Raw genomic sequence first — 13,111 nt, 5'->3', positions numbered from 1 at the left:
TGTTTTTTTCTTAATGACGTATGCTTTCAGGAGCTCGATTGTGCTGCGTGGACGTATTTTGCAGCATTTTTGTCATTTCCTTTAGCCTGTGGGGGTCTGCAGCCCCTTGGGACAGCTGTCTGCCTTCAGGGAGCTCTCTCGAAGCCCTCAACTGCACCCACGTCAGCTCCCGCCCTCTCCCTGCCCCCACCCTGCCAGCGCTGAGCATTTCAGTGCGCGTCTCACGCCGGCTGTCTATTAATTGGCCAGCCAACGTAAAATCGCGGTTGGGGTCTGATCATAGCTGACGTCCCACTTCCCGTCTGCTCCCGGGCCCACCAAAAAATTCAGGCCTGTGTATTCCGAAATATCCCTTTAAGTGTCTGCCACTGAACTTCTATTGACATACCCCCTAACCTCATTTGCCAGTTCCCTTTAGCTAGCTCTGCTTTCATGCCCTTATTATTGCCCTTATTTAAGTTTAAAATAGTTGTCTTGGATGCATTCATTTCTCCCCCAAAATGAATGCAAAATTCAATCATATTATGATTGCTGCTAGGGGTGCCTTCACTAGGAGGTCATCAATTAATCCTGTCTCATTGCACAATACCAGGTCCAGTATAGCCTGCTTTCTGGTTGGCTCCAGATCGTGTTGTTAGAAGAAACAATCCTGAGAACATCCTATGAACTTCAACCTATGCTACCTTTGCTTGTCTGATTTTTCCAATCTACATGTATTTTAAAGTCCCCCATGATCATTGCTGTACCTTTCTAGCAAGCTCCCATAATGTCTTATACTCTGTGTTACAATGTAGTTACAGTTAGGGGGCCTGTACACCACTCCCACAAGTGACTTCTTGCCTTTTTCATTCCTCAGCTCAGCCCAAATCACTTCTACATCCTGGTTTCCTGAACTTAGGTCATCTCTCTCCAAGGTGCTAATACCATCATTAATCAACAGAGCCACCCCTCCACTAACTCTCCTAACTTCCTGTCCTTCCTAAATGTCACATAACCTTCAATTATTCAGGTCCCAATCTATTTCACCCCATAGCTATGTCTCTGTAATAGCTATCTGATTGTACTTATTTATTTCAGTTTGTGCTATCAGTTTATCTGTTTTGTTTTGAAAGCTATGTACATTTTGATACAGAGCCTTTAATTTTGTCCTTTTTATTATTTTTGTAGTGCTTAGCTTTATCTGCTGATTTACTCTTAGATATGTACTCTCTGTCCCTTCCTGTTACAGTTGTTTATCATTTCTCATATTAATACCTATCTCTTTTGCCTTGTCTCTACTCTTCGGTTTATCACATCTTCCCAAGTTTGATCCCTTTCCCCCAATATTTCGTTTAAAGCCCTCTCTACATCCCTGGTTAGGCAGCTCAAGAGGACACCCACCCCAGCATGGTTCAGGTATAGACCGTCCCAATGGTACAGATCCCACTTTCGCAAATACACTTGCCAGTGCCTCACAAACCAGAACCCACTTCCCCCACACCAGTCTTTGAGACACACATTCATTTCTCTAATCTTATTTGCCTCATGTCAATTTGCAAGTGGCTGAGGTAATAATCCAGGAATTATTACCTTTGAGGGTCTGCTTCTTAATTTGGTACCTAGCTCCTCATATTGACTAGGCAGAGCCTCCTTTCCCATCCTTCCTGTCATTGATACCTATATAGACCACGAGCACCAGATCCTCCCCCTCCCACTGCAACTTCCTCTCCAGCCCTGAGCAGATGCCCTGAACCCCGGCACAGGGCAGGTAACACAGCCATCTGGACTCTCCCTGTTTGCTGCAGAGAGCAGTGTCAAGCCCCCTTACTATACTGTCCCCTAAAACCACTATGTTCCTTTTTGCTCTCCTATATCATGGTGCCATGCTCAGTTTGCTCATCTACTCTGCAGCCCCCACCCTCATCCAAACAAACTGAGAGAACCTCAAACCTGTTGGATAATTGCGGAGGCTCCCACTCCTTCATTCCTGTCCTCTGGGTTCCCTTACCTGCCTCACTCACAGTCAGATCCTCCTGTCCCTGGCCACCGATCAAATCAGGAGACCCTAAGTGGTGTGACTGCCTCTTGGTATGAAGCATCCAGGTAGCTTTCCCCTTCCCTGATGTGTTGCAGTGTCTGCAGCTTAGCCTCCAGCTCAATAACTCTGAGCTGAAGTTCCTTGAGCTGCAAACACGTGTTTGCCCTGGATCACAATGTTATCCAGGAGCTCCCACATGCTGCAGCCTTGACACATCACCTGTCTTGTCACCCTTAATGTGTGTTAAAAAGTTACTTAATTATAATCACTTATTTATGTTTTACTTTATATTTTATTAACTTTACCACCAATTTGTGTACTATTTTAAACCTTAGGAATAGAATAGAAATTACCCACTTACCAGACACTCACCAAACAGCTACCTCCTTTCCCTGTAGTAGAGCAAGAACCAATTTCTCTGGGGTGAGAAAGATAGAAAGAGGAAACAAACAACTCCTCATCCCAACTCCCCTCTCACCAAATTCCAAGGGCAGAATTTTACGTGGGCACACCCCAAAATGACGCGTAATGGCGTCGGGCAAGCATCCCAATGTCATCGCGCACTCGCGCGATATTTCGGTCGGCGGGTTTGTGCGACAGTGGGTGGCATGCCCACCAACAATGAACAAACCCATTAAGGCCATTAAAGTTTCAATTAACAGCCATTTTTTGGCGAATTGGCCAGGCGACCTTTGGATTTTTTTAAGGAAACCTCAGACAAGGTTTTCAACATTAATTTTTTAAAAATGTTTTGAGATAATTTTTAATTTGTTTATGTTCATGTGAGTGAGTCCGACGTGAGGACATTTTTATTCTGATTTTCGAAAGCTTTATTTTGGACTTTAAGGTTCTTCGGCTCCCGGAGACCGGTCCCTTTCAGTGTGCACTCCCCCGCGCACACGCAGACCTTTGCGCATACACTCCTCCTGCCACTACCCCAGCAGCACTGAGCTTCTCACTGTGCCTTTCACACAGGCTGCCTGCTAATTGGCCATCCGGTGTGAAATTGTGGTCGGGGGCTGATTGCGGGTGGCGGGCTGTTTCCCAGCCGCTCCTGAGCCTGCCTGCCAGCCCCGCCCACCCAATGACCTGAAAATCCTGCCCCTAGTCTTCACATAGTTAGTCAGCTGCACTCGATTTGTTATGGCAGCACTAAAGAGCCCTGAATTTATAGTAAACTGAACTGGGGCTCCAGCAACCAGATTTAACCAGGTAGCTAACCAACTACTCTGCTCCTACAGTGGAGAGTGAGTTTACCCTGCCTAAACTGCATGAAAGAAAGAACATGGTCTGCTTACACAGCACTTTCCAGTTGCTGCTAATTACAGACTAGATTAGATCTTAAGAGGAAAATTTAAGAACACAATTAACACTTAAAACTTCCCTCTCATCAAATTCCAAGTCATCATTCAGTATATCAAAACAATTTGTAAGTTTTTTTTTAAATTATGAAGGAGTGGGACAGAGTAGATAGAAAGCAGACTAAGGCTAACCTACACTTTTGGCATGGACAGAAAACTAGTGTTTGTGGATTGACTGCCACATCTTCTAGTTAGCACTGGCAGTGGGAAAGAAACCTTCACACACATAGTTGAATTAATTGGTGCTTTTAGATTAGGTGTTTCTGTACAACATGGATTAATGGTTGTTTGTGTGTGTTGATGCTTTGCATTTTGTGTCAGGTTTTTTTCTGCAGTGATTGGATCTTGCTGATGCCCATTTGTTGTGAAGTTGGTCCCTGCTTTCTGTGTCGTTGACATGTGTTTGGTTTTCTAATGTAATAGAATAGCACGTCATCTGTATTCATCTAACAGATCTGTGATCTCCCTGCATTACACATGACAACTGGGTCACCTTCATGGCCTGCCTTGCTGTATGCTTTCAATTTAACTTCACCGACATTTCTGGGATTTGTGCCCATTCCTGTTTTTGCCTGTCATTCAGTCAAATATTGAATATGTAGTTTACTTTTAGCATCTTCTCATTTGATTTGACATTGTTTGGTGACACCTCACAAACAGAAGCGCACTATAACATTAAACCAGAGATTTAATAATGAGTGTGAGTAGAATTTCTCAGTGAAATTTTGTACTTATTCATCCAGTGTTACTAGCATTGAATTTGGGCCTCTTCTTGTCTGTCCAATGTTTTGCCTTTCAAATTGATTTTTCAATGCACTTATAACTGACTTGGATGAAGGAATACAGAGCTGTATATCTAATCTTTCTGACAATATTAAGTTTGACGGCACAGTAAACATTATAGATGGAAGTAGACAGTTACAAACAAAAGATAGATTACTGAGTGGGCAAAGCTGTTCCATGTAGGAAAGCATGATGACACCCAATTTAAATCTAATGGATAGATCAGCATATTTGTTAGATGGTGAATTGTGAGGAGCTGTGGAAGAACAGAAAGATTTAGAGGTACAAGTGCAGATATCACCAAAACCTAATGGACAGATACAAAACAATAATAAAGGTGAATTGAATGCTGGCCATGTCAAGCGGGCTGGAATATAATGGGGCGGAAGTTAAGTTCCAGTTGTATAAAGCTCTGGTTAGAACCCATCTGGACTTTATCTAAATATTCAAGGTGTAAGGCACAGGCATGGCCTTAAAGAACCAGGATGTTGCCTTTGTGTCCACATATATTTTTTGCTGGTGGGCCCTTTACCTTTCCCAATTTGTCATGAAATACGCTGACGTATTTCCTTAACAGCTCAGGAATTCGTCCTGTTCTAATTTGGAAAATTTCTGTCCTATTGAGTTTAATTTTTTGGAACCAAACGTGGCCAGAAGACTAAGTCTTTCACCTGTTAAAATGGGCTGACTGTTGCCTGTAGGTTACAGGTACAGAGGTGATGCCTTTCACCTGTATCGCCTCTCCAGTGTACGCCTTCAGCTGAGCCTTGGTTTGCTCCAGTTTCAGTGGCTGCGTACCTTCACTTAGGTATTTAAAGATGTGTTCACCCACCACTGATGCTCCTGTGTCAACCTCCATGACTCGAGGCTTCCCATTCACTTGAAGGGTGATAGTGATTGGTTCAGTTTTCACTGCTTTGACATTGTGTAGGGAATACATATCAGCACCAGCAGCTTGTGCTCAATTATAGAGTGCACTTTGTCACTTTGGTCTGCTGTCTGCTTGTCTGCCTCAATTATGCCCTGCATTGTTTTGTTACATGCCCTTTTTTATGACAGTAGTGGCATTCTGCCTCTTTAAATCTGCAGGTTTCCAGTACATGATTACCCCCACATGGGTAACACTTTCATTTCTGAATCTCTGGTGATATGATTCCAGTATTCCTTTGTCATTTATCAAGTGGTAGAGACTGTCTCCCACTTCGTGGCTGCCTCTGGCTTCTGTGCATTGCCCAGGGGTAGGTTCTCACCCCAATTGAAGGACGGTACCATGTTGCACACCATGTAAAGCCTGCGAGTCCCTCTCAGCACTCTCCATTGCTTGCGCTATCTCTGTGGTGTGCTTCTGGTCAATATGAACTTCTGCAAGTAAACATCGCTGAATGGCTTCGTCTTGTATGCCACAAAGCAAACAATCTCGCAACATGTCACTGAGGGTACTCTGAAGCCGCAATGCTCATTCGACCGTTTTAACTTCACGATATGCATTGCAATCGACTCACCCGGGGGGCCCTTACTCTGGAGTTGACCTTAAATCTTTGCACAATTACTGATGGCTTTGGCTGAAAATGTGTCTTCACGAGGTCTACCAGCTCATTAAAAGATTTAGGATTGGGCACATTCAGGGCCTTCAGACTACGGGTGAGGTTACATGTCTTGTTCCCGCAGACGGTTGAAAGAATCGTTTATATCATTCACCATAAAATAAAAACAAAGATACTCTGGCTTCAGTCTTCCATGGACACGTCATAAGGGTTGATTCTGCCGAAGAGTAACATGACTGGTGAGAATTCTTTTCTTTCTTTCCTTAAGAATTGATGTACTCACATTCACAAGGCGAGGTGCAGCATTGGAGCGATTTATCCTTGTCTCCAATAGTAATAACTTGGTGTACCAGGCAGGTTTCTTTATTGAAACAGATAATTTTATTTACAGAGCTCTTGAAGAAGCTACATGCTTGAACCAGGTCCACAGCTAAGATTACCCACACTTAGGACTGATTCCTCAGTACAATCATGTGACCCCTAAAACAGTAGGAAAGGTTTTACCCATAAAGACTACAGAGTGGTTTCAGGGCCCGGAAGCCGAACAAATTCCTGCTCCCTGTCTCTGAAGTGAAAATTCAGCCCCAAATGTCTATTTTAGGCAGATCCCAGGTATTTATAAAGAGGGACCAGCCCAATTGTATGTAAAATGGACACTACTAGGACCATTTTCGACTTATCGCTTCATGTTTCTGGGGCTCATGCACTCCAATCTCAAGCCACACAAAGCCAGAATGCTCCCAGGTTCAATACCACCTCTGAATTGAGATATTTTATAGTGCCAGGGACAGCTGTAGTGATAACAGAATCAGTAGTGTTTGTTAAGGAAAATATAAATTAGCCTAAGTTCGCACTCCTGTTCATTATCCAATGTATTCAGATAGAATTGCAGTTCTATGTGCAATTTTTAAGTTTAATTTGCTCTCATAGTGCATTGGTTTAAATAATTGCTTGCAACTCATTTGTCTGCCATTTTAACACAGTTGTTCACCCATTTATAGCAAATTACTGGACTAAAATAGCATACAAGGGGATTTATTACAATTCATTAACCTGGTGAGGACATATGGGACTTGGGTGAAAATGCTGCACAATTTGACAGGGCTATTGATCCCATAGGGGTCTGTCCTGGAGGCTTAGTGTTTAATTATATTTATAACCTATTTGGATGAGGGGATATACCCAACTCTGCTGATGGCATTAAGTTAGGTAGCAGAGCAGGCAGTTTCGATGGGAGCAAAAAAGCTGCAAAGCAACAATGATAGATTAAGTGGCTGGGCAAGTGGAATTAAAACAGAAAATGCCAGAAATACATCAGCAGCAGGATCTCGGGAGAGATTTTCATGTTGATGACCGCTCGTCAGAACTGGAAAAAATTAGAAAGATAATAGGTTTTAGCAAATGAAGGGGTGCGATGGGGGGTGGCAGGGGAGAGGTTGAGACGAGGCTTGGGCAAAGCACAAAAGGAAGGGTCTGTGACTGGATGGAAGACAGCAGAGATTAACTGACTTGTTGACACAGGGCAAAATAGAGAGCGGTAATGCGACAAGTAAAGAAACAAAAAACGTATCCAGATGTGGAGTTAATGGCAGAATGATGAATAGCTGCCGTCGGAAAGCTGCAACAATAGAAAAATGAGTTAAAAGCAAAATCTGTAAAGAGAAAGGAAACAAAGAGGCCACAGAGGTCATGGTCTGAAACTGTTTAACTCAATGTTGAGTCCAGAAGGTTGTCGACTTCCTAACTGATGAGGATCAAGCTCCCATTGAGCTTCATTGGAGCAATGCAGCAGATTGAAAGCAGAATGAGAGCAAGGTGGGGACTTGAAATGACTGGTGACCAGAAACTCGGGGTCACGCTTGTGGACTTAACGCAGGTTTTTGCAAAGCGGCCATCCAATCCGCATTTAGTGTCTCCAGCGTAGAACAGACCAGATTGTGAGCAACGGGTACAATATACTAAATTGAAGGAAGTGCACATAGATTGCTGCTTCACCTGGAAGGAGGATTTAGCACCTTGAAGGATGAGAAGGCGAAAGGGCATCTCCCGTGTTTGTATGGAAAAGTGCCATGGGAAGGGGGCAGGGTGTTGGGGTGATTGAGGAGTGGCTCAGGTGTCACGGAGGGAACCAGTCTCTTCAGAATGCTGAAAGGGAAAGGGAAAATGTGTTTGGTGGTGGTATCATGCTGGATGTGGTGGAAATGATCGATGATGATCTGTTGAATACAGAGACTGATGGGGTGGAAGGTCAAGGGGAACCTTCCGATGATTCTTAGAGGGAGGGGAGAGGAGTGAGAGCAGAAGTGCAGGAAATAGGGCAGACATGTTCCGGAGCCCTGCTAACCATGGCATGGAACATCGTTGGTTGAGGACTCACAAAGACACATCAGAAGTGATGGAATGGAAGGTTGCATCATCAGAATGGATGCAATGGAGATTTAGAAACTGGGAGAATGGAATGGAGTCTGCACAGGAAGAAAAGTTTGAAGATGTGTAGTAAATGTCAGAGCAAGAGTCAGTGGGCTTATATAATCAGCCTAAAAGATATGTTTAGAGGAGGTATGGACAGCAGAATGATGAATAGATGAATGTAGTGCCCAGAATTATTTGTAACACTCTAACTGAGGTCTAACCAGTGATTTATAAGGTTCTGTAATATCTTTGCTTTTATGTTCTGTGCATCTATTTACACATCCAGGTTACACTTTTTTTCAATCAACTTATCAACTTATCACAAGTATTGATGGGCTCAAAGTTCTGGTTGTTGTACAACCCGATATTATTTCTTTTTAGAACTTTGGTAAATTTACTTGCACAGCAATAATTTGTGCTCAGCAGTCATTACTCAAGTTATTTTCATTAGTTCAAAGATGGCAATAAAATTATGCTCAGAGGAAATTCATGCAAGTATTTTAACAACCTCGCTGCCAGAAAAGAGGAAATAAACTCCAGATAGTTAAATGTACAAATTAATATGTAAAGTGAAATAAACTACAAGCAGTTCTGAAATGAAATTAGAAAATGCTGTAATACACACAGCTGGCGAGGTGATATCAGTAAAGAGAAGAGACAAAGTCGGACAGTTTGATTGGGTGCTTTTCATCAGAATTAGACAAACGGAGTTAAAATTTAACTACTAGTGTATCATTGAATTTAGCTTCAAAGCGTAACTGGGAAATTGAGTAGACGTGAAGAGGGATTGCAATTATCGAGAAGATTCAAATATTTAATGCTTTCAGTTTTAGAAAAAAGACGAAATGAAACATAGGGCAGAGTTTTGCCCCCATCGGGCGAGCATGGTGGGTGGTCCCAGGAGCAGTGACGAAGTCGGGCCCCGAGGGCAATTTCATGCCGGCTGGCCAATTGACAGCTAGTGTGAAACGTGCGCTGCAGCGCTCGGCACTGCCAGGGCAGGGGTGGGAGGAGCGCGAGTGCAGAATTTCCCACGTGCTCGCAGTAAAAGCTGTGTTGAAGATTTTTAACCATAAAAATAAAGAGATTTAAAATCATGAAAATGTGTCCCCTCATGTGGCTTTGTCACATGAGCAGGGACATGTTAAAGAGGAGTGTAGAAATGATTTTTTTTCCCTCTAATCATTGGTCGAAACTTCATCCCGCCCGGGGATGAGGTTTCACCAAAAAATGCAAAGGCCGCTTTGGCCTTTTTGCCAATCGTTGGATAGGCAGTGAAAAGTTCCACTCAATTAATTGTTTAAGGGCTTAATAGGCTGTTTAATTGTCAGCGGGTGTGCTGCTGACTCCCGTGTGCGCCCATCGACCAAAATATCGCACGAGCACACGATGACATCGGGACGCTGGCCTGACATCATCACACAATGGTTTATGCTCATTCAGGTGTGTGCGCTCCTGATGAGAGAAAAGTTCTGCCCATAAAGATACAATTGCAACACAGCCACTGAATATTGCATCATTGAACTTATGAATAAATATTCCTTCTTACAGATTCCATAGCAATATCTTCTCTCTTTTTGTCAAATTCTTCATTAGCAGTATTTCAGTGAATGACAAAAGCAACTCAGTTTTTTTTATATCATCCAGAAAATGACCAACATTTATGAACTTGGACCATTTTCTAGTTACTGGTTCCCCTACTTCTCAAAGCCTACAACTGGAGACAATATTAAAATTGGAAATGTGGGGCAGAATTTTCGGCGATGGGTGGGCGGGCCCCACCGGCTCGGCAATGGGTGGGCAGCCGGTCACCACCGCCGAAATGGGCCCCGCCGCCATTTTGAGTGGGCGGGCCAATTAAGGCCCACCCAGCGGCCTGCCCAACGGGAAACGCTATGCACTCCCTGTGCGGGGGAGGGGAGGGATTCCCCAGCTGTCAAAGTGGGTTCTTTCACCCATGCGCGCACACTTCTCCCTGAGACTAAGTGCTGTCTCAGGGAGATCAGTGAAAGCTTTATAAACCTAAAAAATAGAAAAATAAAAAAAATATATTAACATGTCCCCCTCATGCAACAATGTCACACGAGCTGGGACATGTTAATAAATATTACATAAAGTTTATTAAAGTTTTTAAAAACAGATACGAAACCTCATCCCGCCGGTGGATGGGGTTTCATATATTATCAGAAGCCCGCTGGGGCTCCTGGCCTGCCCGCCAGCCTTAAGGTTGGACGGGCAGGGCCTTTAATTGGCTTAATTAACCTGTCAATGGTCTCAATCGGCCATTGACAGGTCGGCGGGTGGACAGCTGATTGCGCTGTTCGCCCGCCTTCCTGAATAGTTAAATGGGTCTGGGATGATATCGGGGGGAACCCCTGTGTCACTTTCACATCGGCAAGCGGGCCCCACCCCCAACACGCCAATGGAAAAATTCTGGCTGTGATGTTTAACGACGGTGATATAGAAACTAATGAAATAGTTTGATTACTGATTCACTAAAACTGACCTCTGATCAACTTCTTCACCACTGCAGCTTTCTTCATTCTCTCTCAGCTTGCATTATTCTCAAATTAAGCCCAATATACGTCTTGGGTTTTATCATGATCATACAAACATACAAATTAGGAGCAGGAGTAGGCCACTCGGCCCCTCGAACCTGTTCTGCCATTCAATAAGATCATGGCTGATCTGACTGTAACTCTCTGCCTACCTCCACTAACCTTTCACCCCCTTGTTTATCAAGGACCTATCTAGCTCTCCCTTGAAAACATTCAAAGACTCTGCTTCCACTGCCTTTGAGGATAAGAGTTCCAAAGACTCGCTACCCTCTGAGAGGAAAAATTTCTCCTCATCTCTGTCTTAAATGGGTGACCTCTTATTTTTAAACAGTAACCCCTTGTTCTAGATTCTCCCACAAGAGGAAACATCCTCTCCACGTTCACCCTGTCAAGTCCCCTCGGGATCTTGTATATTTCAATCAAGTCATCTCTTGCTGTTCTCAACTCCGATGAATACAAGCCCAACCTGTCCAGCCTTTCCTCATAAGACAATCTGCCCATTCCTGGTGAAAGCAAAATACTGCAGATGCTGGAAATCTAAAATGAAAACAGAAAATGCTGGAAAAACTCAGCTGGCCTGGCAGCATCAGTGGAGAGTTAATGTTTTGAGTCCACATGACTCTTCAGAGCTAAAGAGAAGGAGAATTGTGATGGATGTTATACTGTTTAAGAGACAGTGCATCAGGTGGAGCAAGATAGAAGGTGGGGATAGGTAGGAGTTTAGGAGAGATTGACAAAGATGTCATGGGCACAAGGCAAAGGGAGTGTTAATGGTAGTGGTACAGATTAAAGTAGGTGCTGATAGTGGCATAAAGGTAAGAGCAGAATTTGTTAAAAGCAGAACAAGGGTCAGTGCCCTGTGAAAACACAACATAGAAAGAAGTGACAGTTGGCCCTGTGGAGAGTTGGGGGGTGGTGGTGGTGGTGGGGTTGGGGAGAAAGGATGAAAAAAATGAATAAATAAATAAAATTAAAAATAGATTTAAAAAAAGGATTTAAAAAGGGGTAAAGATGGAGTAGAGAATGCATGATGTAAAGTTGTTGAACTCAATATTCAGTCCGGAAGGCTGTAAATTGCCTAATCAGAAGATGAGGTGCTGTTCCTCCAGTTTGCGTTGGGCTTCACTGGAACAATGCAGAAGGCCAAGGATGGACATGCGGGCACAGGATGGTGTGTTGAAATGGCAAGTGACAGGAAGGTCTGGGTCATGCTTGCGGACTGAGCTAAGGTGTTCTGCAAAGCAGTCACCCAGCCTGCATTTAGTCTCCCCAATGTAGAGGAGGCCGCATTGGGAGCAGTGAATATAATACACCAAATTGAAGGAGGTGCTTCACTTGCACTTAATAGGTGCTTTCCTAATTAGTTGCTGTACCTGCATACTAGCCTTTTTTGATTCATGCACTAGGGCACCCAGATCCCTCTGCACCTCCGAGCTCTGCAATCTCTCAACATTTAGGTAATATGATTCTTTTATATTCTTCCTGCTAAAATGGAAAATTTCACATTTTCCCACATTAGACTCCATTTGACAGATCTTTACTCACTTGCTTAACAGCAATGTCCCCTTGCAGCCTCCTTGTGCCCACTTCACAACTTACTTTCCGACCTATCTTAGTGTCATCAGTAAATTTAGCTACCATGGTGTTGGTCTCTTCATCCAAATCATTGATATAAATTGTAAAAAGTTAAGGTCCCAGAACTGATGTTTGTTACGCACAACTCATTGCATCCCGCCAACCAGAAAATAACCCATTTATGGCTACCCTCTGTTTCCTGTTAGCTAGCCAATGTTCTGTCCATGCCAATATGTTACCCTGTACACCATGAGCTTTTAATTTCTACAATAATCTTTGATATGGCACCTTATCAAATGCTTTCTGGAAATTTAAGTACAGTACATCCACTGGTTCCCCTTTATCCACAGCACACGTGACTCCTTCAAAGAACTCAAATATATTGGTTAAACATGATTTCCCTTTCACAAATTCATGTTGACTCTGTCTAATCGCCTTGAATTGATCTAAGTGCCCCGACATAACATCTTTAATAATAGCTTCCAACATTTTCGCTATGACAGATGTTAAACTAACTGGCCTGTAGTTTCCTGCTTTCTGTCTCCCTCCCTTCTTGAATAAAGGAGTTATAATTGCTATTTTCCAATCTAATTTCCAATCAGTGCATTTTTCTCTTTTAATCCATATTGTTCTCAACAGCTTGATTGCTTAGCATTTATTATCCATAAAAATGTAATCGAGTACCTCCCTTCATTGTTTTTTATGAAGCTCTTACAAAGTTTTCTCTCACTCTTTTATTCTCCCTTCCTATCCTTCCTGTTGTTTTGTTATGAGCTGATTCTCACGTCATCAAAAAGTGTGTATCATAAGCATTTTGAGTGTTGATGGTAGTGCATTGTGAACTAGATTGGATACATTGTA

Source organism: Carcharodon carcharias, chromosome 3, assembly GCF_017639515.1.
Source record: "Carcharodon carcharias isolate sCarCar2 chromosome 3, sCarCar2.pri, whole genome shotgun sequence".
Lineage (NCBI taxonomy): Eukaryota > Metazoa > Chordata > Chondrichthyes > Lamniformes > Lamnidae > Carcharodon > Carcharodon carcharias.
The sequence above is the reverse complement of the archived record's forward strand: the minus strand, read 5'-3'. Positions refer to the sequence as shown.